Source organism: Manis javanica, chromosome 2 (assembly GCF_040802235.1).
Source record: "Manis javanica isolate MJ-LG chromosome 2, MJ_LKY, whole genome shotgun sequence".
Classification (NCBI taxonomy): domain Eukaryota; kingdom Metazoa; phylum Chordata; class Mammalia; order Pholidota; family Manidae; genus Manis; species Manis javanica.
The window spans coordinates 55561913-55585113 of NC_133157.1; the positions used below are offsets into that span (position 1 = coordinate 55561913).

The following is a 23201-nucleotide window of genomic DNA, read 5'->3' on the forward strand; positions in this document are numbered from 1 at the left end:
ATGTCACAATTATCGAAATCGGAAAAAGAAGAACAAATGAGGCCTAAGGTCAGCAGAGGGACATAATAAAGATCAGAGAAGAAATAAATAAAATTGAGAAGAATAAAACAATAGCAAAAAATCAATGAAACCAAGAGCTGGTTCGTCTAGAAAATAAACAAAATATATAAGCCTCAAGCCAGACTTATTAAGAGGAAAAGAGAGTCAACACAAATCAACCGAATCAGAAACGAGAAAGGAAAAATCACGACGGGCCCCACAGAAATACAAAGAATTATTAGAAAGTACTATGGAAACCTATATGCTAACAAGCTGGGAAACCTAGGAGAAATGGACAACTTCCTAGAAAATACAACCTTCCAAGACTGACCCAGAAAGAAACAGAAAATCTAAACAGACCAATTAACAGCAACGAAATTGAATCGGTAATCAAAAAACTACCCAAGAAAAAAAACCCCGGGGCCAGATGAATTTACCTCGGACTTTTATCACACATACAGGGAAGACATTATACCCACTCTCCTTAAAGTTTTCCAAAAAATAGAAGAGGAGGGAATACTCCCAAACTCATTCTATGAAGCCAACATCACCCTAATACCAAAACCAGGCAAAGACCCCACCAAAAAAGAAAACTACAGACCAATATCCCTGATGAATATAGATGCAAAAATACTCAACAAAATATTAGCAAAACGAATTCAAAAATTTATCAAAAGGATCATACACCATGACCAAGTGGGATTCATCCCAGGGATGCAAGGATGGTACAACATTCAAAAATCCATCAACATCATCCACCATATCAACAAAAAGAAAGACAAAAACCACATGATCATCTCCATAGATGCTGAAAAAGCATTCGATAAAATTCAACATCCATTCATGATCAAACCTCTCAACAAAATGGGTATAGAGGGCATGTACCTCAACATAATAAAGGCTATATATGATAAACATACAGCCAACATCATACTCAACAGCGAAAAGCTGAAACTTTTCCTCTGCGATCAGGAACAAGACAGGGATGCCCACTCTCCCCACTGTTATTCAACATTGTACTGGAGGTCCTAGCCACGGCATTAGACAAAACAAAGAAATACAAGGAATCCAGATTGATAAAGAAGAAGTTAAACTGTCAGTATTTGCAGATGACATGATATTGTGCATAAAAAACCTAAAGACTCCACTCCAAAACTACTAGAGCTAATATCGGAATTCAGCAAAGTTGCAGGATACAAAATTAACACACAGAGATCTGTGGCTTTCCTTTACACTAACAATAAACTAATAGAAAGAGAAATCAGCAAGACAATTCCATTCACAATAGCATCAAAAAGAATAAAAAAGCTAGGAATAAACCTAACCAAGGAAGTGAAAGACCTATACCCTGAAAACTATAAGACACTCTTAAGAGAAATTAAAGAGGTCACTAACAAATGGAGACTCATCCCATGCTCTTAGCTAGGAAGAATTAATATCATCAAAATGGCCATCCTGCCCAAAGCAATATACAGATTCGATGCAATCCCTATCAAATTACCAACAGCTGTCTTTAATGAACTGGAACAAATAGTTCAAAAATTCATATGGAAACACCAAAGACCCTGAATAGCCAAAGCAATCCTGAGAAAGAATAAAGTAGGGGGGGATCTCACTCTACAACTTCAAGCTCTACTACAAAGCCACACTAATCAAGACAATTTGGTACTGGCACAAGAACAGAGCCACAGACCAATGGAACAGAATAGAGACTCCAAATATTTACCCAAACATATATGGTCATCTAATATTCGATAAAGGGGCCATGGACATACAATGGGGAAATGGCAGTCTCTTCAACAGATGGTGCTAGCAAAACTGGACATCTACATGTTAGAGAATGAAAGTGGATGATTGTCTAACCCCATACACAAAAGTAAATTCGAAATGGATCAAAGACTTGAATGTAAGTCATGAAACCATAAAACTCTTAGAAAAAAACATAGGCAAAAATCTCTTAGACATAAACATGAGTGACCTCTTCTTAAACATATCTCCCTGGGCAAGGGAAACAAATGCAAAAATGAACAAATGGTACTATATCAAGCTGAAAAGCTTCTGTACAGCGAAAGACACCATCAATAGAACAAAAAGTTTTCCTACAGTATGGGAGAATATAATCTCCCTCAAAGGGTTGGCATCCAAAATATATAAAAAGCTTACACACCTCAACAAAGAAAAAGCAAATAATCCAATTAAAAAATGGGCAGAGGAGCTGAATAGACAGTTCTCTAAAGAAGAAATTCAGATGGCCAACAGACTCATGAAAAGATGCTCCATATAGCTTGTCATCATAAAAATGCAAATTAAACCACAATGAGATATCACCTCATACCAGTAAGGATGGCTACCATCCAAAAGACAAACAACAATAAATGTTGGCGAGGTTGTGGAGAAAGGGGAACCCTCCTACACTGCTGGTGGGAATGTAAATTAGGTCAACCATTATGGAAAGCAGTATGGAGGTTCCTCAAATTGCTCAAAATAGAAATACCATTTGACCCAGGAATTCCACTTCCAGGAATTTACCCTAAGAATGCAGCACTCCAGTTTGAAAAAGACAGATGCACCCCTATGTTTATCGCTGCACTATTTACAATAGCCAAGATACGGAAGCAACCTAAATGTCCATCAGTAGATGATTGGATAAAGATGTGGTACATATACACATGGAATATTTTGCAGCCCTAAAAGAAAAACAAATCCTGCCATTCGCAACAACATGGATGGAGCTAGAGGGTATTATGCTCAGTGAAATAAGCCAGGAGGAGAAAGACAAGTACCAAATGATCTCACTCATATGTGGAGTATAAGAACAAAAGAAAACTGAAGGAACAAAACAGCAGGAGAAGCACAGAACCCAAGAATGTACTAATAGTTACCAAAGGGAAAGGGACTGGGGTGGACGGGTGGGAAGGGAGGGATAAGGGTGGGAAGAAAAGAAAGGGGGCATTACGATTACCATGTATAGTGTTGGGGGGCACGGGGAAGGCTGTGCTACACAGAGAAGACAAGTAGTGATTCTACAGCATGTTACTATGTTGAAGGACAGTGACTGTGAACTTGGTGACAGTTAGTGATTTTATAGCATCTTACTATGTTGATGGACAGTGACTGTGAATGGGGATGTGGGGGGGACTTGGTGAAGGGGGAGCCTAGTAAACATAATGTCCTTCATGTAATTGTAGATTAATGATATCAAAATAAATTTAAAAAACATCTTGTCTACTTTGGGGCGACATGTGACATTTTGTACATCCCATTAAAACTTTTTAAGGTCAATTAATTTTGAGTAAGTAGTATTAACTACTGTGGAACATAATAGCAATAGGAGGAACTGCTCCTAAAATAAGAAAAATTTGTGTTTGGATTTTTTTGACCCTTCTCTTTTCTAATCAAGGTATTGAAAATTGATTAGGATCCCTTTCTCAGACTTAAAAATATTTTGAACAAGAGCTCAATCTCTGGCAAAGGTAAGTCAAGATTCCCTTGGTGGTAAGAAAGTAAAGGTAAACTTAAACGTTTTCCTTATGCCACCAAGACAGAACTTTTTAAAAAGTTTATGTAGCAACATATAATTGATTCTCTACAGAGAGATTGCCTTTTAAAAGATTTCTCTAATGAAATAAAAAGCTGTATGTTTATTGTCTGCATCACTGGATTTTCTTGATAAAAAAAATTGAAATGAACATTCTAGCAACTGAAAAACAGTGATCAGCAATGTCACCGAAACTCAATACACTGACATTTTTATGGAGAAACTCCTCCCCATTCAATAATATTTACTAGTAAATTAATCTCTATTCTGCTGAGTGAGGCAGAATGGAGGCTTACATCAAAACTCTCATTCATTTATACTGACAGGATGTTTGTGGGAAATGACTGCTAATATACTGTAGAGTGCAGTGATGCAAAATTAATTGCTTCATTTAACAGACTTTGAGAATCCTTCTAATCAGATTTCACTGGTTCTTTTTAAAAAGGTTAGAGATTCATTCAAAAGGTCAGAGCAATTTAAGAGTCTAAAAGAAAGCCCTCCTCCCTTCCAGCATAACCCCCACACAAACTTTGCATTAGTTATCCAGAGAACTATAAGAGGGGCCTAAGGAAACTGTTAGGATTCAGTGTGACATCCAAAAAGTACACAGGGTATAATACATTTATCAAGTGTAAAATTTAATTGTCAATCTACATTTACAAAATTATGAGGGTAACTATATACTTTGATAAAATGTATTCAACATGTACATCAGAAACTTCAACCAGTATTGAGATAATAGACTCATATCTCTTGTTAAACTAATGAAATAAATAATATTTTAGTTGTCCTACAGTCCATACGCATTGCATACATTATGTTTCATGTTCCCCTGGCCTTGACCTCCTTAAAAAAATGGAGGTAACAGATCCTTATTTAATAATAGCTTTTATTGTAGTATGTCTAAAAATAGTTATGCAACATAGTTTCAAATTTCATCTGGTATGAGTGTGTGGCCTTGGACAAACAATGTAACTTTTACTTCAGTTTTCTTATCTTCAAAATGTGAATTTTCTGATCTCAACTATGGGAATAATATTTGTATCTATCCTCTAGTTGTTTGAAGGATTGAGAAAAGTCATGTAAAGCTTTATCAATTACCACATCAGAATCACTCCTTAAATTTATCATTATTAACATGATTTTCTTCTTATGTGGCATAGGATTTTCATTATAGTAAAATGTGACACCTCCTCAGTTCTTCACAACCTTAGTTCCTTGAGGCAACTTATATAGTCCCTTAAACTATTACTATAGAGATCTCTGATATAAAAATGACCTGCAAGCCAACTGCACACACAGGTCACTTCTTTCCTAATTTTCACTGTTATTGTTTTTGTTGGTGATGTTGGTGATTTTTTTGTTTGTTTGTTTGTTTGCTTTCTTTGTGGTCCTAGTTACTCAAAGACTTACAGAATGGGGTCACTTCTCATCAATCCTAGTGCTACTGTGGCTGCTTTAAGTGTGTGACTATCTTCTAAAGCAGTGAGGACATCCATGTTTCATCTTGTTCTGAGGTCCTATTACATCCTCTCTATCTTACCCCAGGAAAAAAAAAGCACTTTGATCTTCCCATGGAAAAAAATTACCTGCTTTCTACTCTGCCCCTGGCTCTTCCAACCCTAGAACCTCCCTCACTCCACAGGCTGCCTGCAATTCAGGTTCAGGTACATTTCCTGAAGGGGATTTACATCTACTACCTGCAATTCTCCCAATTCTCAGTATCTATATACATATAATATATGGAACAATATAAAACATTGAGGTTAGAACTATTTTGTTAGCCACTGATATCCTCACCAAGTTTGAGAACTACCACATATGTATTTTCTCTTAATTTGGACAACCAATGACTGTCTCATCAATTTAGACTTCAGTGGTAAATTAACTATTACACTTTCTTCAAAGACCAGTTTATTTTTAGTCTTTCCTTTCACTGAATTTCAAAGGATTATGACTAATAAAAATACATGTAAATGGTTGTGAACAACTAATACCATTTTGTTTTTTACTCTTCATTCAAGTCATCCTTCAATATCAATTTAAAATAGAAGATATGTTGCAAATTTAAAGATGTGAAACAGTGTAACCCATGTTTCCTAATCCATATGATTTCCTATTATTGATGAGTTTATATATTTAACTCAAAATATTGGATAACAAGTTAAAAAACAACTCCTGAAACTTAACATAGATTCTACCTACCTTATCTACACACACACACACACAGACACACACACACACACACACACGCACACATTTTTAAAAAATACAACACACCTGTCTTCTCTAGGGAAACTTATTTTTTCCCCTAGTCTATATAGCTCTGTCAGAGAAAAAAAAAATGACTTTAATAAATGGCTCTGCTAGTGCATTCATGGAAAATCTGCTGGTGAAGATATGCAAAGGTTTTCCTATAGAATATATTCAAAATAGAACTGCTGGATATCAGAGCATGTGTATCTTTTACTTTAGTAGCTAATACCAAATTGTTTCCTTAAGTGACTGCACCCATAAGCACTGGAGTACACATTCATGCTAATATTCAGTATTGTCAATTTTTTTACTTTCTTCTGTTCATTAAGTCCACAGAACCACATTTTCATTTTAATTACATTTCTAAGATATCTGTTAAGGTTGAGCATACTTTCTTCTCTTTATTTGTCATTCCATTTCTTCTTCTAAGAAAGTTGGTTCATGTCTTTTGGCCATTTTACATTTTCTGTGTGGGTTTATTCCATCGATATTTTGCAATCCTTTATAACTAGATGGAAATCTTTTATCTATTATATACGCTGGAATTCCTTTCTGTTTGCAGCTTGTATTTTGACTTTCTTCATGGCAGCTACTGATGTACAGAATTTCTTAATGCATTTTGATTTATCAATTTCTTAATTTTGGATTTGACGGTTGTTTGTGCTTTTATATATTCTTAAAATCCCTTCCATGTTGCAGATTCATAAATATGCTCTTTTTTAACTTCTAAGACAATTAGGGTTTTGTTTTTCTCATTAGTCCAGAAAAAGAATTAGATACCAAGACTGCTTTAATGTTCCTTTCATGTGACTAAACTTTAGATGGAGTTCTTCAGGACTCCAGGCCTTCACCTGCTTTTTCTTAGAACATTTGCTGTAGAGCACTTGTCATTGTAAATTATTTTCTGCTCCCTTGGGGATGTAAAATTATTGAAAGACCACTTGCCGTTTTACCACTCAGGACTACCTCTCTCAAGAACAGGGGAACTATCTCTCTGAAATATAATCATCAAGTATAGCCTTCAGGTTTTTGTGAGAGGGTATAACCTAAACTTCAGCTGGCACCTTGCTTTAGCTGGCACATTGTAACAGTACCTCCTTTCATGAAGATAAGAGAAAGTGTACTTTTTCTTTGGGTACACTCAATTAGTGAACACAGATGGACCATATTCTCTCCATCACCCCAGGTCTTAGAAAACAATAGTGCCTTTGTTTCATCGCAGTTAAGTTCAGACTACACTGTGATCTTTTTATTCTTGAAGAAAATCTTCCTCACCTGTTCAATTTTGGTGCAATTCTTTTAGCCTAAAAGTCATTTAAAAAAAATTTACCTCCTTTCTGTTGAGCTGTGTAGGATATCTTTGTTTTGTGTATTCTTGGTTGTTTTGAGTTGCACTGTTATGAGTAAAGCAGAATTTTTTTAAATCCTACTTCAGTTAATGCATTGAACTGCAATTTAAAATTTGTTACCTTTATTTCAGAAAATTCTCAGCCATTAACTGATTAAATATTTCTCCTTACTTATTCTCACTCTTCCTTTACTCCATAACCCTGATTACATGTAAACTAGAAATCCTATAAATCCTTGTTTTCTCTATCATTTTGTCCTGCAGTTTATTAATTCTCCTTTCAGCTGTATCAAACTCTCCTTACAGCCATTAATTTTTAATTATTTAAGAAATTTCTATTGATTTTGTAAACTTCATTATTGTTTTATAGTCCCTTGTATTTAATCCCCACTTTTACTTCTTTAAATATTTGACTCATACTTGACATTCTATGACTTCATTCCATGTCTTATAATTAAAATATTTGAAATCTTATTGATAAGATAATGCTTTGTGTTAGTTTTGGTATTTTAATTTAGTGCATGTTTTGTATTTTGTGTTGTGATTTTTGGTAAGTGATTTCATATTCATTGGATGGGTTTGATGAGATTTATTAAGCTTTGGAAAACATGACATTTCCTGAAAATATTAAAATATTGACATTTATTTTTCTTTGCTCATCCAAGGAATAATAAATTATACATTAAAAGGTTGTGGGTAAAATTGCAGTACTTCCAGAATCTTTCACCTGGCTTTAGTGCATCTCCATATCAAGAGGCGTTCCTAAGGGATAGAGAGCAGCAGTTTATCTCCACATCAGTGAGTAATTACCTGGACGACCAAGGGCTTATGAACCTGAGGTTTGCCAGGATTCACTTGCTTATGCTGTCACAGGAGAGAGACAGATGCCAGAGGGTTTTTTGTAAGCAATAAATAGGTTTTAAACTTTATTTCTTCCTTTGACTGATTTCAGTTTTAAAGGTATTTTGCCCAAGATATCCTCTCCCCAGAGTTACATCTGGCATAAGCAGCAGGTTCTCTGAATCCAAAATCTGTCTGCATGAGTGTGACCTTTGGGTGGGCTGCCCCTAGAGATAGTGGAGAGATGCCCAGAAAACCCACAGAGGATAGTAAGGAGGTCCCAGTGGATGCAGCAGCAGAGGGTGCAGCTTCACCTGGGAGACCCCTATCTTTGGGGATTCCAATTTTGGAGTCCCTAGTGGGGAATTGGTCTAACATAAAGTACCTCCTGGGGTCATGGGCCATTTCCATAACTGGGGAAGGGTGGAGACACTGGAAGCTGTAGAATTAGCTCTCCATGAGATAGAAGACTGCTTAGAGTCCCTGAGTGGCTGCGTAGCAACTGGCATTGCAGGGTCTCTTTACCTTGAGATAGTGGAAAATGTTATTGAAGAGAGAGAGAGAGGGCTATTGAAGAGAAAGAGAAGATTATCGAGAAGTTTGGCAAGGAGAGAGAAAGACTTAAGCGGGAGATAGAAACACTTAAGCATTGCTTAGAGAAGCTGGGCAGTAACTGATGGGATGCCCTTAAGGAAGAGAGACAGTTATTGAAAAGGCAAGTCATGCTCCTGAAAGATTCCTTAGCAGTAGCAAGGGGGAAGGAGGCAGGAGAAGCCATGTTGCAGGAGGCTGGTGGGGAGCAGGAGGAAAGGGCAGAGCCTTCAGCCCCAGAGATGGAGGAGGAGCCAGGGGGAGAAGAGGGTGAGGAAGGTCCATGGGCCGATATGCTGCTGAGGCCAACACCCGAGGTATCAGCCTCTCCTGTATTAAAGGCCTGCCGGGCTGTAATTTAAGAAAATAAAAATGAAACAACTGCGGGCTCCTGAGGGGGAGGAGACACCCATCTCCACATTGTGGAGCACTTCATGCTCTGCCCATATACCCAAGATGAGCTGGTGGTCATGAGCATCCAGTATAGGTAGAAGCCACTGGAATCTCTGCCTACATGGTTTTTATGTCTCTAAGATATAGAGGTAGAAAACATTGTTATGTCGGGTACTGAGATAAGCATCCTGGCTTCCTTGATGAATCACCCTTTCCTCTAGCAGTGGGTGCAAAGGCCCCGTCATGCCTCAGGGAATCAGACATTTTTAGAATGGCTGACAGCTGCCATCAGGGCAGTTTGGCCTAATCAAGGTGATTTACCATATTTACCCACTAGTAATATGTAGAGCTCCAAAAAGTATTGTAAGAATTAGGTATGAAAAATATATTGTATAATATAGATCCCCAGCACCCTTATGAGGAGTTGTTCATTGTGAGAATAATAATGTGGTGCTGCATACAAGTCCACATCTCTCTTTAGGACCTTAGTGACTATTCTTGCCCTCCACCCATAAGTGGCAACCCATAAGTGAGGCTACTCTGCCTTTAGCAGATCTGGGGAAGGCTGAAACAATAGGGACATGAAAGGAAATATAGGCTACAATGAATAGAAAAGTTGAAAAAGCCCCTGTGAAGGTTTAGAGGACCCAGATGTGGGTAGATTCGATAAAGGTGAGGGTAGTGAAAGAAAACTTGATGGGCAGCCCAACAGAATCTTGTTAGAATTGCTGCACCAACTACAGCCAGAGCAGCCATTCCAGCTGCTGAGGTCCAGGACACAGAAATCAGTGTCAAGGCCTCATGCCTGGCCTGTGTCCCTGTAAAACTTCCTAGAGGACAGAAGTCAGGATTCACCTAGGCCCTCACCCCCACAGGATGAGGACTGGGCATCACGGTTTGACTGTGTGGGGGTCAAGTTCCCACTTTGGGGGACATAGTGGGGACCTGAGGTCACATGTAGAATTAGCAATTCACTGGTCCCCTGTGAAGGTACAATGTGTCCTGGCACTTGTGGACAAAGAGCTGAGTGTTCTCTGACTTATGGCAACCCTGAGTGTTTTCCTGGGACCCTGCTGTGATAGATGGCTATGGGGGTAAGGAATTGGTGCGGGACATGCTGCTCATGCTGTTTGACAAGGTCCAGGCATGAGTAGAAATCCTGAAAACAGGAAACTGCATAGCTGGCCCCTGCTAATTCCCACACTTACTTTTGCAGTTATGATGTTTGTGATTGGGCTCATATATGGGAAATCTTATGTACTTAAGATTTATTCATCTTTAGTATGTAACATAACCCAAATTGTTGATCAAAGCAGCAATTCCGGAAATGAAAGCAGTGTTATGGGACTGACTATTCCAGGCAGACTGCCACAAATAAGCGAGGCAGGACAGCCCAGGCCTCTCAAAACTAGATGCAGTTTGTTCCTCCTTTTGTAACAATTGAAACATGATTAACCAGAAGTTATGGTAAACTGGGCCATAGAAAAACCCATTTTCTCAAGAAATTTATATAAAACAGCAAAGTAATAAAGATTAATAGTCCCCACTGCCCAGGGCCCCCCTTATGTTGCTTATAGTATTAAAAGAGTATTCCCTTTGAAGAAAGAATTTATAAGCAAAATAGGAAGACTTACATTTATAAATATCCCATATATAGAAGTTTATAATAAATTTATGACAAAATATTACTATATTAATGGTAAGGTAGTAAGAGCAGATCTAGTGTTATTATATAAAGGATACTGCAAGGCCCTAGTGCCTGTAGATGCAGGAGGAAAGGTGTAAACATCTGAAAATTGTAGATAGAATGAATATTATAAAAGAATAAGGTGTTTTTACTGTATTTGTAGGAATGTTGAGGAATGTTAAAACTTATGGGTGATAAAAGTACCATACCTAGACTTTAGATGTAAGCCTAAACCCACATGTGTAGGCTAAGATTTAATTAATACTACATTTAATAACCAAAAGACATATAGCTTGCATTTTATATAACCTGCTTAAACTTTATATAGCCTTAGACACATATCTTAAACTCTATATAATTTTACATGCTTATAAGTAAAAATCATAGCCCACACGCTTAGCTCACATGCTGTCTTATGCCATTTCCTGTCTAGCATCTCAAATTCCTCAGGTAAATATTTAATATTGAACATGGGGCATGTCTTTGTGCTTTTCCAAGAATATTTTTCAGCAATACCTAGAATGAAGGAAATGCATGCTATATGAACAAAATTAGTTGCAAAATGCTGACATGCAGAACAAGTGAAATGAAATGGGGTTTAAATTTTTGTCTTGCTAAATTACATATCTGAAGTCACTTCTACATATCCTGAAGTGGTGCTTAGAAAGCAGTTTGATTTGGAAAACAATTGAGAAACAAGAATGAGAGATGAAGTTTTAAATAAAGACGCATTCACATGTCTTGTTAATATTTTGATATTAATAGTCAATTCCCAATAAGAAAAGCATAGCTGTGGGTGCTTTCAAAATTTGACATCTTTTAACCAGTCCTGCCTCATCTACTGCCTTGCTATCTCCCATCTATGAATCTAGCTCCAATCACAAGGAATCATTTGGCATTCTTAGGGCATTTCATGGTCCCTCATGCACCTATGAATTTATTGATGCTATTATTTCCTCTGCCTCGGAATATCCTTTTTGGCCTCATCCTACTGGAGTAGGTCTATTCTTCAAGACCTTGTGTAATATCACCTTTTTATGAAGTATTTTCACTTCTAAAGGCAGACCAAAGCTCTCTCTCTCATCATTCTCAAGCACCTTGTACAGACCTCTAATAAAGCAGTCTGCACAGTATTTATACTTTTTTTAATGCTTGCACTTGATTTTAGAGCCCTTGGAAAGCAGAAAAATGTATTTATTTTTGAATTCTCTGAACAGTTTTTGATACATAACAGGTTCCCAGTAAAGTGTGTAGAATTAAATCATTATTGTAAAAGCATGCGTTTTGTTTTATAATACATGTAATTCCAGAATCAAATGTAGTTACCCAGGAATTACAGAGCAAGAATGGCAAAAGTTTAGTTTTCCACTGTGCAAGACAGGGAAGAGAGGAGAAATGATGAGAAATGAGAAAGAGCTGCTTCATCAATTAAAGAAATTAAATCTCCATTTCTTTTCCTTTCTCATTCTTTTCTACTTTTATCCACTCTTCCTCCTTGATGTAATCTGATACTATCCCCCTCCCCCACCCAAATCACATTGCTGCATGGGACATATTGGCCATAAGGATGAAAAGTGTAATCAATTCAGGTTTCCCTTTGCCTTTTGTTTTTAACCAAATTCCTTTAAGTGATTGTTTCCTTTTTCTCTTGCTCATATGTCCCTTTCATATGATCTCCATATCTTTAAAATAACAGAGATAGAATAAGGCTAACTTCTAAGTTTTTTAACTCACTATTTTAGGTAAATAACATTATCAAAATTATTAAAATATGCCTTCATGAAATAGGACATAATGAGTGTCTCAAGAAGGTGTGTATGTGAGGGGGGAAGAAATCTATGTCAAATAAAATACAATGTACTAATGATTTCATTACAATGTAAAATAAAAGATCTATTTTTAGATTCTATATCCTAGAATATAAAAATTTTGTGTAGGAAAAAATAAAAACTTTGTATTTTCACTTCATACAACATCTGGGTAGAATTTTTTTTTCTTTCATGTGCTGCCTATTTCTCTAAAGTTGTTAAAAGCATTTTATAAAATGCTTGTGTGTGTCATGTACTATCTTATATGATTTGTTAGTTTGTGTTTGTAGAGAAGCAGATGCCAAGATGTGATTGGAGGGTGATGGATTATTGTGGGAAATGTATGAGAAGGACAAAGGGTTAGGCTAAGGTGCACGTAAGCTTTATTTATCCTTTCAGATCACAGTACAGTTCAGACAGTGTAAAGGAGAGAGGAAAGGAAGAAGTTTGGTATGAAGGATCTCATACTGCAGCACAGTTTTAACAAAGATTTGGCCAAGTCCATGGGAGTCTTCTAGCCAAAGGGTCCACTGAAGGAGTTGTGCCTCCCTCAGGAGTGAGTTTACCTCAGCTGGGATATTCGCCATTCATGAAACACTGTATGTTTCATGATCGGCCCTCAGGCAAACACTGTATGTGTGCAGAGGGGCAGTAGCTGGGGTCCTTTGGCCAATTACTCTCCTTGCAGAGCTGAGTGGTTCATCTTGTCTTTTATTACCTTTAATAATAGCTTTCTGAGGGAAAAACATTATAATCCTCATTTTACAAAAAAGAAAATGGAAGCTCAGAGAGGCTAATTTTCTTCCAATCTCACAGATAAGTAGGTGATGTTAATGGAATTTAAACATGATATCTCTGACTTTTAAGTTGGAGCACTTTACACTTCTTTTCAAATTGTTAGCAAAGCAGTCACAGAAATGGCATCAGTGTCATTATACCTAATCCTAAATTGTGGTACTAAGAAACTCATAGAATTATATTTTGTTAAAGTTTGCTTAGTTTTAGCTATATTATTTGCAGTATATCTCAGAATATTAAAATAACAGAAATCTCAAAAAGAAGCATAATATTTACTGGCCAAGAATACAGTGTTATTATTTTCCAAACAAATGTGTGTATAAGGTTTTATACATAATTTTTATAATTGAGTAAAAAAAATAGATTTCTCACTATATTCTCTGCACATCCCCCTCCTTTCTAACCTTTACAGGGATATGGTACAGCCCATGTGCAGGATAGCTTCAATAACATGTGGTGGCTAGTAATATAATGAGAAAGAAATATTATTCTTATAGTTACTGAAAAAGAGATGTGACAGTGTTCAGAGTGTCTGTTCACATCATATATTGTCCAATACTCCTTGAGGTCTTTTTCTCTTTAGCCCAGCCAGCTACCTCTTATACTGAAAAAACCTGAGAGCTGACCAAAATATTTAGAAGAAACTTAATAACTATTTATGTGTGAATTCAGTTGTATATGTGTATATAGACAGCACATGTATTATCTATTTAAACAGAGTATGTATAATGGATATGGGAGAGTTAAATAGCAAGTATTCCTTGTAAGGGACCATGTAATTTTTTTAAGTAATATGATATGTGTAGAAGATAGCATACCCATAAAAATAGCTTATGTGTCATATTTTTACCATGTAGAACACTGTTCTAAATCATTACAACCATTAACTTCTTTAATCCTAACTACCATCCTATGGTAACGCATAATTTCATTCCCCACTTTCCAGAAGGAGAAACCTAGATGCCCAGAATTTGGTAATATCCCTGAGATCATAGTTGAAGTTAGAGTCTGGATTTGAACACAGGTAAATAACCATTGAAGAAAGGACTTTGTAAATAAAGCAAAACATTCCCAAACAATACTGATCCCAACATATTGATTCCTACTGTTTTAACTAATTCCTTAACTCTGTCTTACATAGTGAGGACAGAACAAAAGAAATTAATTTCTTTGCAAAGACTGTAGGAAGCCCCCTTGGTAAAGTGACACCTTTGCAGTTTCTACTGCCTAGATTTTTTTTTTCCTTAGTAATTAGGAACAGAAATAACAAGGGCAGTGGAAACTTCTGCTAACTCAGGGGAGTTGAGCCAGAAAGCATTTCTTAAATCACTGAAGTTTAGCAAGTTGTATACAAAGAAAATGACAGCTCCCTCCGTTAGAACACTAGTGCTGATCCAGGAAGAGGCCTGGCCAGCACATTTTATTGCAGAAGGCAGAAATGAGAGACAAAAGACTGACAGAAGAAAGGCAGGGCAAAAGATGAAAAGAGGTCGAGGAAATTGTTGAGGATGTTCTTTCTGGGAATGGGTTGTTAAAACAGTGAGAAACACAATCAACATAGAAGTAGGGTAATTATGCAAAACTAAATAGAAAAAAATCTCACCTGTACAAATAATACGAGGCAATATTTAGAACTCCAATTTAATGAACATTGTTTAGTGCTTAGTAGGTTCTATTTGGGATACATGGCTTCATTTGTTTATCTTAACAAAGTCATTTGATAGATAATACTTTTCCCAGCATATGTTCTTTTATTAATAGATAAGAAAAAAAGACATAGAAAACTTATGTTTTTTGTTCAAGTTTAAATATCTACTTACTAATGGAATTGGAATTAGAATCTTTATTCTCCAATTCAAGTCTTACGGAAACTCAAGCTTCTGTGTGTTTTGAATGGTAAGTCTGTATAAATTTTCCAGAAACTTAGATTCAGTGGCAGATCAACTTCCAAAAGATAAGAACTAGTTCACTATTCTCTATATTATTAGACAGATAGTGATTCAGTGGAAACTTATCTTACTTACACTGAGTTTGTGTGTCCAGCTGCCATTCTGAGATGAACAATTTTCATGACTGTAACACCTGGGGGGAAAATCCCAGGGCAAAATTAATTTGAAAACAAAACAGTCACAGGGAAAAATAAAGTTTAAGAAGCCTATTTATTGCTTCTAAGCAGTCATCCCACATCTCTTTTGACCAGGCTGCCACCAAAGAGCAAAACTCCACACCACCTCTCAGGTCCCTTCCTGGCTTGCCCTTGTAATTACCTATTGATATGGAGATGGACTACTTCTGTCCACCCCTTGGAAACACCTATTGATATGGAGATGAACTAAAACAAGGTAAGAGATTCTGGAAATACTATAATTTTACCCACAGGCCACACACCTCCAGAAATCTCTCCTCACAATCTACTTGTTTCCCATCTTCTGTAATGGCCTCTGTGCAAGAAAACTGGAATACTGTAACCAGGTTAATAACACAAAAATCATGATAATCCTCAAGCTGGAGAATTCAGCTAAATTCGAAGTCCTTGTCAGATTAAGTCCATAGCTTGCCCATTCCACAGGCAGGCAGTGGATTAACAGGTAGGGAGTTCAGAGCAATCAACACATGGCAGATACAGCCAGGAGGTACATCCAAGCCACGAGGACTGTGAAGAAAATAACTTAAGGGTGAAAAGATACATGTTTTAATGATACCAGCGTAGGCAAATCTTGTCCATCAGGTAGGATACACGTAAGAGAGTGGTCCTGTGATAGGACAGCGGCAGGAATGGGATCTCACCCTGGTCTAGTATACCAGACTTTCACCACCCTCCCTGTGGGAGTTACAGATGGGTCAGTATATAGGGCTACAGGAGGCACATGCACTGGCCATAAAGATAAAACATAACTTCCCCGTAAGATGCTCTTACCTCCTGGACGTTTTGGCCACACCACTGTGATCTTTGGGGGCCACTCTGCTGTTACTCAAGGAATACATATGAGGCAACCTTCCAGGCCTTTCACCCAAAGTGCCAGAAGGGCCAGCCATTGCTGTCCCATGTGTTGAAATGTCCAGGACCGCTTCCACTCAACAGCATCTCCAGGGTTTAATGCAGTTAGGGCTGGTGGCAAGATGTTGCTCTGCTGGCCATATCCTGGCTTCAATAACTCCTTTTTGCTTTGCACATACAGTTGTATAGTAGAGGCAGCAATGTGTGTTAGCATGTCCACAGGGCTCAAGGCTCCTTTTCCGGGCTTCTCATTCAAATGTGGTAGCCCTGTCCATAAGTGAACTGACCAATCCCATAGAGTATTGGTGTCTGACTTCAGGCCATATTTCAACAAACTGTTGTACCTCTTTATCATCCTTACCCCAGTAGGGTTATATGGTACATGAAACTTCTACTTTATTCCAAATTGCTACACCCATTCTTGTAATGCATGTCCAGTAAAGTGGTGCCTTAATTACTCTCTGCAGCAGGCCATGGACTGCAAAGAGATGCTCTTGGCCCCTGTTGGTATTTTGCTGATCTGCATGATGTGCAGGAAAAGTAACAAATAGCCCAGCAGTCGTGTCCACACAAGTCATGGCATACTAATATCCTTTTGATATGGGTAGAGACCCAATATAGTCTATCTGCCACCTGATAAGGGTTATCGGCCCCTTTACTATTGTCCCATGTTTCTGCAGAACTCAGTGTAAGACCCTCTTAGAGCACACAAGGCACTCCTTCTGGACTCTGCTTACTTCTTTAAAGGTCGATGGCAAGCCCCACCGATGGGCTGCAGCCCACATTGTCTTTTACCCCACATACAATGAACGCTGATGTAACCATTGGGCTACATCCTAGGTAGGTTTTCCTTCTAGCCAACGCACCTGGGCAATGTATCTACTTTATCATTCCCTGGGGATGCCAAAGGCAAATGGCCAGTCACATGGTATATGGTAACAGTCTTAGTCTGACCAGAGGCCCATAGGTTTAATTCAACATGTGACCTCTGGTCCCCACCATGTCCCCCAAGGTAGGGACCTTGACTCCCCTCAGTTGAACCACGATGCAGAATTGTCCTCCTGTGGGGATGAGGGAGGCGAATTCTGAGTACTGTCCCCCAGGAAGTTTTGCAGGGACACAGGCCAGACAAAACAGGCTCTGACTCCTGTTTCCGTATCCTGGACCTCAGTGGCTGGAACTGCTGCTCTGGCTTTAATCGGAGCCACAGTTCTAACAAGATTCTATTAGGCTGCCCAACAAGTTTTCCTTTCACTACCCCAGCCTTTATCAGACCAACCCACATCTGGGTCCTCGAGACCTTCACAGGGCCTTTTGAACCTCTCCTTTCAGTCATAGCCCATACTTCCTTCCATACTCTTATTGTTTCAACCCTCCCCAGATCTGCTGAAGTACAAGTAGCCTCACTCACGTGTTGCCCTATGTGAGGGGCAAGAGTAGTCACTATGGTCCTAAAGAGAGATGTGGGAGCTGTATGGAGCATCAGATTTCTCATTCCTATAGTGAACAACTCGGAGCCCTGGGGGTCCATATTATAGATGATATTTTTCATGCTCAATTCCCACAACACCTGTTGGAGCTCAACATGCATTTTCCAGCTAGTGAGTAAGTATAATGAATCACCCTGATGAGGCCAAACTGCCCTGATGGTGGTTGTCGGCCAATCCAGAAGGGCCTGATTCCCTGAGATATGAGGAGTACTTTGTAACTGCTGCTGGAGGGAAGAGTGAGGCATCAGAGAAGCCAGTCTACTCAATTCAGAACCCGATATAACAGTGTTTTCCACACCCATATCCCAGAGACGTAAAGCCATGCAGGCAGGGATTCCAATGGCTTCTGCCTATACCGAACACTCATGTCTACCAGCTCATCCTGGGTATAGGGGCGGAGCTTGGAGTACTCCATACCCTGGAGAAGGGGCAGCTCTTCCCTCTGAGGAGCATGCTGTTGTTTCATTTTTATATTTTTAATTACAACTGGGTGGGCCTTTAATACAGGAGAGCAGGTGCCTTGGGCGGTGGCCTCGGCAATAGATCAGCCTTTGGCCCCATCCCCTCCTCTCCTGAAACCTCCTCCACTATCTCCAGGGTTGAGGGCACCACTCTTTCCTTCCCTTCCCCCATGGCTTCATCCAATGCAGCTTCTCTTGCCAACTCCCCCCTCACTGCTGCTAAGGAATCTTCCAGGATCCTGACTTATCTTTTCAATAACTGTCTCTCGTCCTTAAGGGCATCCCATAAGTCATTGCCCAGCTCCTCCAAGCGATGCTAAAGTGTGTCTCTCTCCTGCCAAAATATTTCTTTCTCTTTAATAACCCCCTCTCTCTCCTCGATAACCCTCTCTCTCTCTCTGTCTCACTCTTTGTCTCTCTTCTTGATAGCATTTTCCACTATCTCAAGGAAAAAAGATCCTATAATTTCAGCTGCTACACAGCCATTTGGGGCCTCTAAGCAGTCTTCTAGTGTTTCCAGCCTTCCCAAGTTCTAGGGAAGGCCCCACCCTTCTAAGAAGTCCTTTATCCTAGATACAATTCCCCATTATGGGCTCCCCAATTGGAAACTCCATAAACAGGGGGCTCCTGGGTGAAGCTGCACCCTCTACCACTGCAGCCACTGGGGCCTCTCCACTATCCACAGTGGGGGTTCCAAGCATCTCCCCACTACCTCTAGGGGCAGCCCACCCATGTAGACATATTTCAGGTTTAGAGGTCCTGCCAACTATCACCAGGTGTAACTCTGGGTGGGAAAATCCCAGGGCAAAATACCTTTGAAACCAAAATCAATCAAAGGGAAAAACAAAGTTTAAGAAGCCCCTTTATTGCTTATGAGCAGTCATCCCACTCTCTCTTGATCTAGCTGCTGCCAAAGAGCAAAACTCCACCTCTCCGGTCCTTCCCTGGGTCTTGCAATTATGTATTGATAAGGAGATGGACTACTCTCTACCCCTTAGAAACACCTATTGATATGAGGAGGCACTAAGGCTAGGTGAAAGATTTTCAAAATATTGCAGTTTTACCCACAATGACCTAAGCCCGCTTATATGAGTAACTTTCCATGGAAACTTCAACTCTGAGTTCAGAGTTTTACCTTCCTGAAATATTTTTAAACAAAGTGTTTGCAGCTTGTTGCCCTGGGCTGTCAGAACAACTTACAACCCATGTGATACCTCTGCTCTTTATTCTGTTGATAAATTTTTGTAATTTATCTTAGGGTCATTCCTGGAGCTTGTCAAGCTTCTATTTTAAAAAAGCATAAAAGGAACAAACCAATGTTACTTTTATTTGGGGCTTAGACAATCAAGTAGGTCAAGAACAACAGGGATTGAATAAATCTACTGTAAACCACAGAGAATATAAACTCAAGTGGTAAAAGTACAGTTAATTTTGAGTTGATACGTATAAACTCTTCTATTGTGATGATGGGAAAGCACTTGTTCTTGGGAGTTTTATGTATTAACAATTGTCCCTCCAGTACTGCAATCCACTTTTAAGGTCCTGCAGGCTAGCAATTAATACAATCTTGTTGCCTCTGGCTCTACTATTTTCAGTGTCACTCCATCATTCATCTTTCTAGCACTGTGGGTCAGTCTTATCAGACAGATTTCTAGTGGGTGCAGGACAATGCACAACTCAGCTAGGGTGGAAGAAATAAAGTGATCTTTCTTGACTTGCTTAAAACCAAACCAAGAACTTTTCTAGGTCAAATTAGTCCTGCAGTAAGCTATTCCTAAGGCTAATTTATACCTTATATTTAGAGTGACTACCATTTTCAAAACACATTGATATTTTTCATCCTCACAGCAACTTCATAGGATTGGAAAATGCAAGTATTATTGTCAGTAATTTTGCAGAGGAAATGGAAGTGTCACAAAGTGAATTTGTAGAAAACCATATAGTTCCTAAATGGCAATACTGAGTTGAAACAGATATTTTCTTGCCTCTATACTAAAACATTTATTAATATTTTTGAATGATTCATGTCTTCAACTTTACCTCCAACAGGCTTCAGTGAGCATTTAAATACTTGATTAGTGATTCACTGACCTTTTCTCTGATAATAACTCCTAACACACTTGTTACATCAGTGGTCTACTAGGCATAGTTTCAATTTTTGCTTATTTTCCTTAAAATTATTTTAAATTCTTCATCAAACATCCTGGCTTGGCTGGTACTTTGACTTGCTCTCAAGTTTTAAAATCAAAATTTGTTAAATTACTGTATAATTCTGGGAATGCAAATATATATTCATTGACTAACTAAAGTTATAACCAACACAGAAATTCTTAAAATTAAATTAAAAAATTAATTAAAAAAGCAATTAATTGTTAGAATAAAAACTATAACCTAGATGGTTTCTTTTTTATTTAATGTATCAGACAGCATGAAGTTTTAGTCATAAATAAAGAAACTCATTAATCCGGTTATCAATCTGGATTAGTTTTCTTTAGAGAAATGTCTAAATTGTCATTTTCTTTTTAATGAAATGCATATTCTTTTTTTTCAAAATGAATTTTCAGTACTCTGTTATGTATTATAATTAAAATTAGACTAACAAAGCTTTAGAACTCTGAAGCTGACTAGCTTCAATGAATAGAAAGAATGAGTTGAAATTAGCTCATCAATTGCTTGTATGTAAATGATATGTAGAGTGCTTGGACACCTGAAAATAGTCCTAACATTCTTTTCAGTCATTTCAATAACCTCTGGGAAAGTATTAATTTTTCTACCAACGCTTTCATTATAGATAAGTCAAAGCTCAGGCCATTTTATTACAGTTTAGTAAAGGCCCTAAATGAATTATTGTGAAGAGTGTGAATTAGTGAAATCCAAATTAATGAAAGTGCACCATCATAACTAAAGATAAATATCAGCATAGCTTTACTTCTCCCATCCAAATTTATAGCATTAGGTTTTATAACTTCATGGATAAGTTACAACACCTTTGCAGATACTATACAAATTTTTTGTTAATTACACTGCTTCTATGATGAATATCCCTGTAACTATGCAAGCATAATAACATGATTTCCAGAGGAGCTTATAAAATTTAGGGAGATATTTCTAACAGTATGATTGCATAAAGATAATGTAACATAGTGGGCTGAACACAAGCTTAAAATTCAAGTGATCTTAAGTTAAGTCTCAAGTTATCCATCGAACAACTCACTGAAAATTTTTGAACCTCAGTGCCTTCAACTGGAAAGCTTTAGTATTAACATATGCAAGAGCAAGGCATTACTAATACTGATATATTGACTTTGAGGAATGGCTAAAAATACAAATGTAAAATACTTAAAGGTGTAAATCGACATACCAACATGATTCTAAATGGGAGATTTTAGCTTGCTAATGAACCTTAGGAGTCATGAAAGTCTAGCCCCATTTGAAGCCAGTACCATTGATATGGTGCAATAAGCTGTATCTGAATGACAGAAGCACTGGATTCCTAGTCTGTTTCTCTTAAATTGGTACCTGAGTGACACAAAGTGATCTAATATGCTCTGTGAACTTCAGTTTCCTCAACTATAAATTGAAAACAATTATACTAAACTCACATGGTTGATTTTGAATTTTAAATGAAATGAGTTGGTATTTGTTAAAACATCAGTTATCTCTAAATTTCTATACATGCCAAAGTTATTTTAGTGATTGATTTGCCATTGCATCTTGGTTAAAACATATTCTTTAGTTTGGATACCTGATTTAAAGGCTCTGTTTATGAAAACCATGGGAATACCAGTCAATGATTTGGTCTGTGTCCCTAGGGAAAAAGAAATGAAAGAAAATTATCTCAGGTTCAAGGGAGTGTAAACTCAGCCCAGGTGAAGGCTAGGGAAATAGGATACGGACTGAAAGATACAGTGAGAAACATGGTTATAAGGAGTTTACGCTTATTGGTGAAGAAAAGAGGAGTTCATTGTGTTGGGACTAGAACATTTTATTGCATTGCCGAAGTTTCTCCTCACGGACCTCTGAAACTGTTTAAAGTCTAAATGTGGGCAAATGTTGAAGTATACTATATAAATTGGCCATTCTATCATAGAAGTCTGTAGCAGTCCCTAGTTAGGGTTCCTTAACCCTTCTTTTTCCTTCTTAACTTTTGCTTCACTTTCTGTTGAGAAATATAAAAACATATGGTACTGGACATAAACAAAAATGTAATTCTTGCTGAATTAATAAAAAATGAATACCCTTGCAACTATCACACAGGTAAAGAAATAAATATACCAAGCAACCCAGAAGCCCATTGTATCATCATTCTTACATAGAAACTGAACCAGTTTCCATAGAAACTGATATATGTGTGTGTGTGTGTGTGTGTGTGTGTGTATGTATTTGTATCTATAAAGGGAAGGAGAGGGAGAAAAAGATTTTAAAGAGTTGGCTCATGCAATTATAGGAGCTTGCAAGTTGAATATTGTAGCACTGATCAGCAGATTGAAAATTCTAGTAAGAGCTGATGGTGCAGACTTTAGTCTGAAATCCCTAAGACCGGCCAAATCTGGAAACTCAGGCAGGATTTCATGTTTAATTCTTGAATTAAAATCTTTCTTCTCAGTTTTTATTCTTAATATCTTCAATCGATTTGATAAGATCTACCTACAAAATGGCAGGTTTATATTTCTCAACAGAAAGTGCTTTATTGATCGTTAACTGATCATAAAAGTTTATCACATCGATAAAATAATATCATAGCAACATTTAGAATATTGTTTGACCAAACAACAGCGCAGTATAGCCTAGCAATTGATACAAAGTTAAGCTATAAATAGAGTGCTCCTTACAAATAACAAATTCTTCCCTCCCTGCTCAAGGTAATCACTGTGCTGACATTTCTTCCTCACTTCTTAGGAAGTAATTGCTCATTTTCCTTTGTTATAACTTTAATACCCAAGTATAAACCCCT

General features: G+C 37.8%; 1 long non-coding RNA gene across 1 annotated transcript in view; it reads right to left on the reverse strand.

Annotated features, from left to right (window-relative positions):
• Nucleotides 1-15381, reverse strand: part of LOC140845028 (uncharacterized) — a 165307-nt gene extending 149926 nt beyond the window's left edge. Inside the window, exon 1 of the long non-coding RNA XR_012123641.1 lies at nucleotides 15323-15381. This is a non-coding gene — a long non-coding RNA (uncharacterized lncRNA). The remainder of the gene's footprint in view (nucleotides 1-15322) is intronic.
• Nucleotides 15382-23201: the final 7820 nt, after the last annotated feature.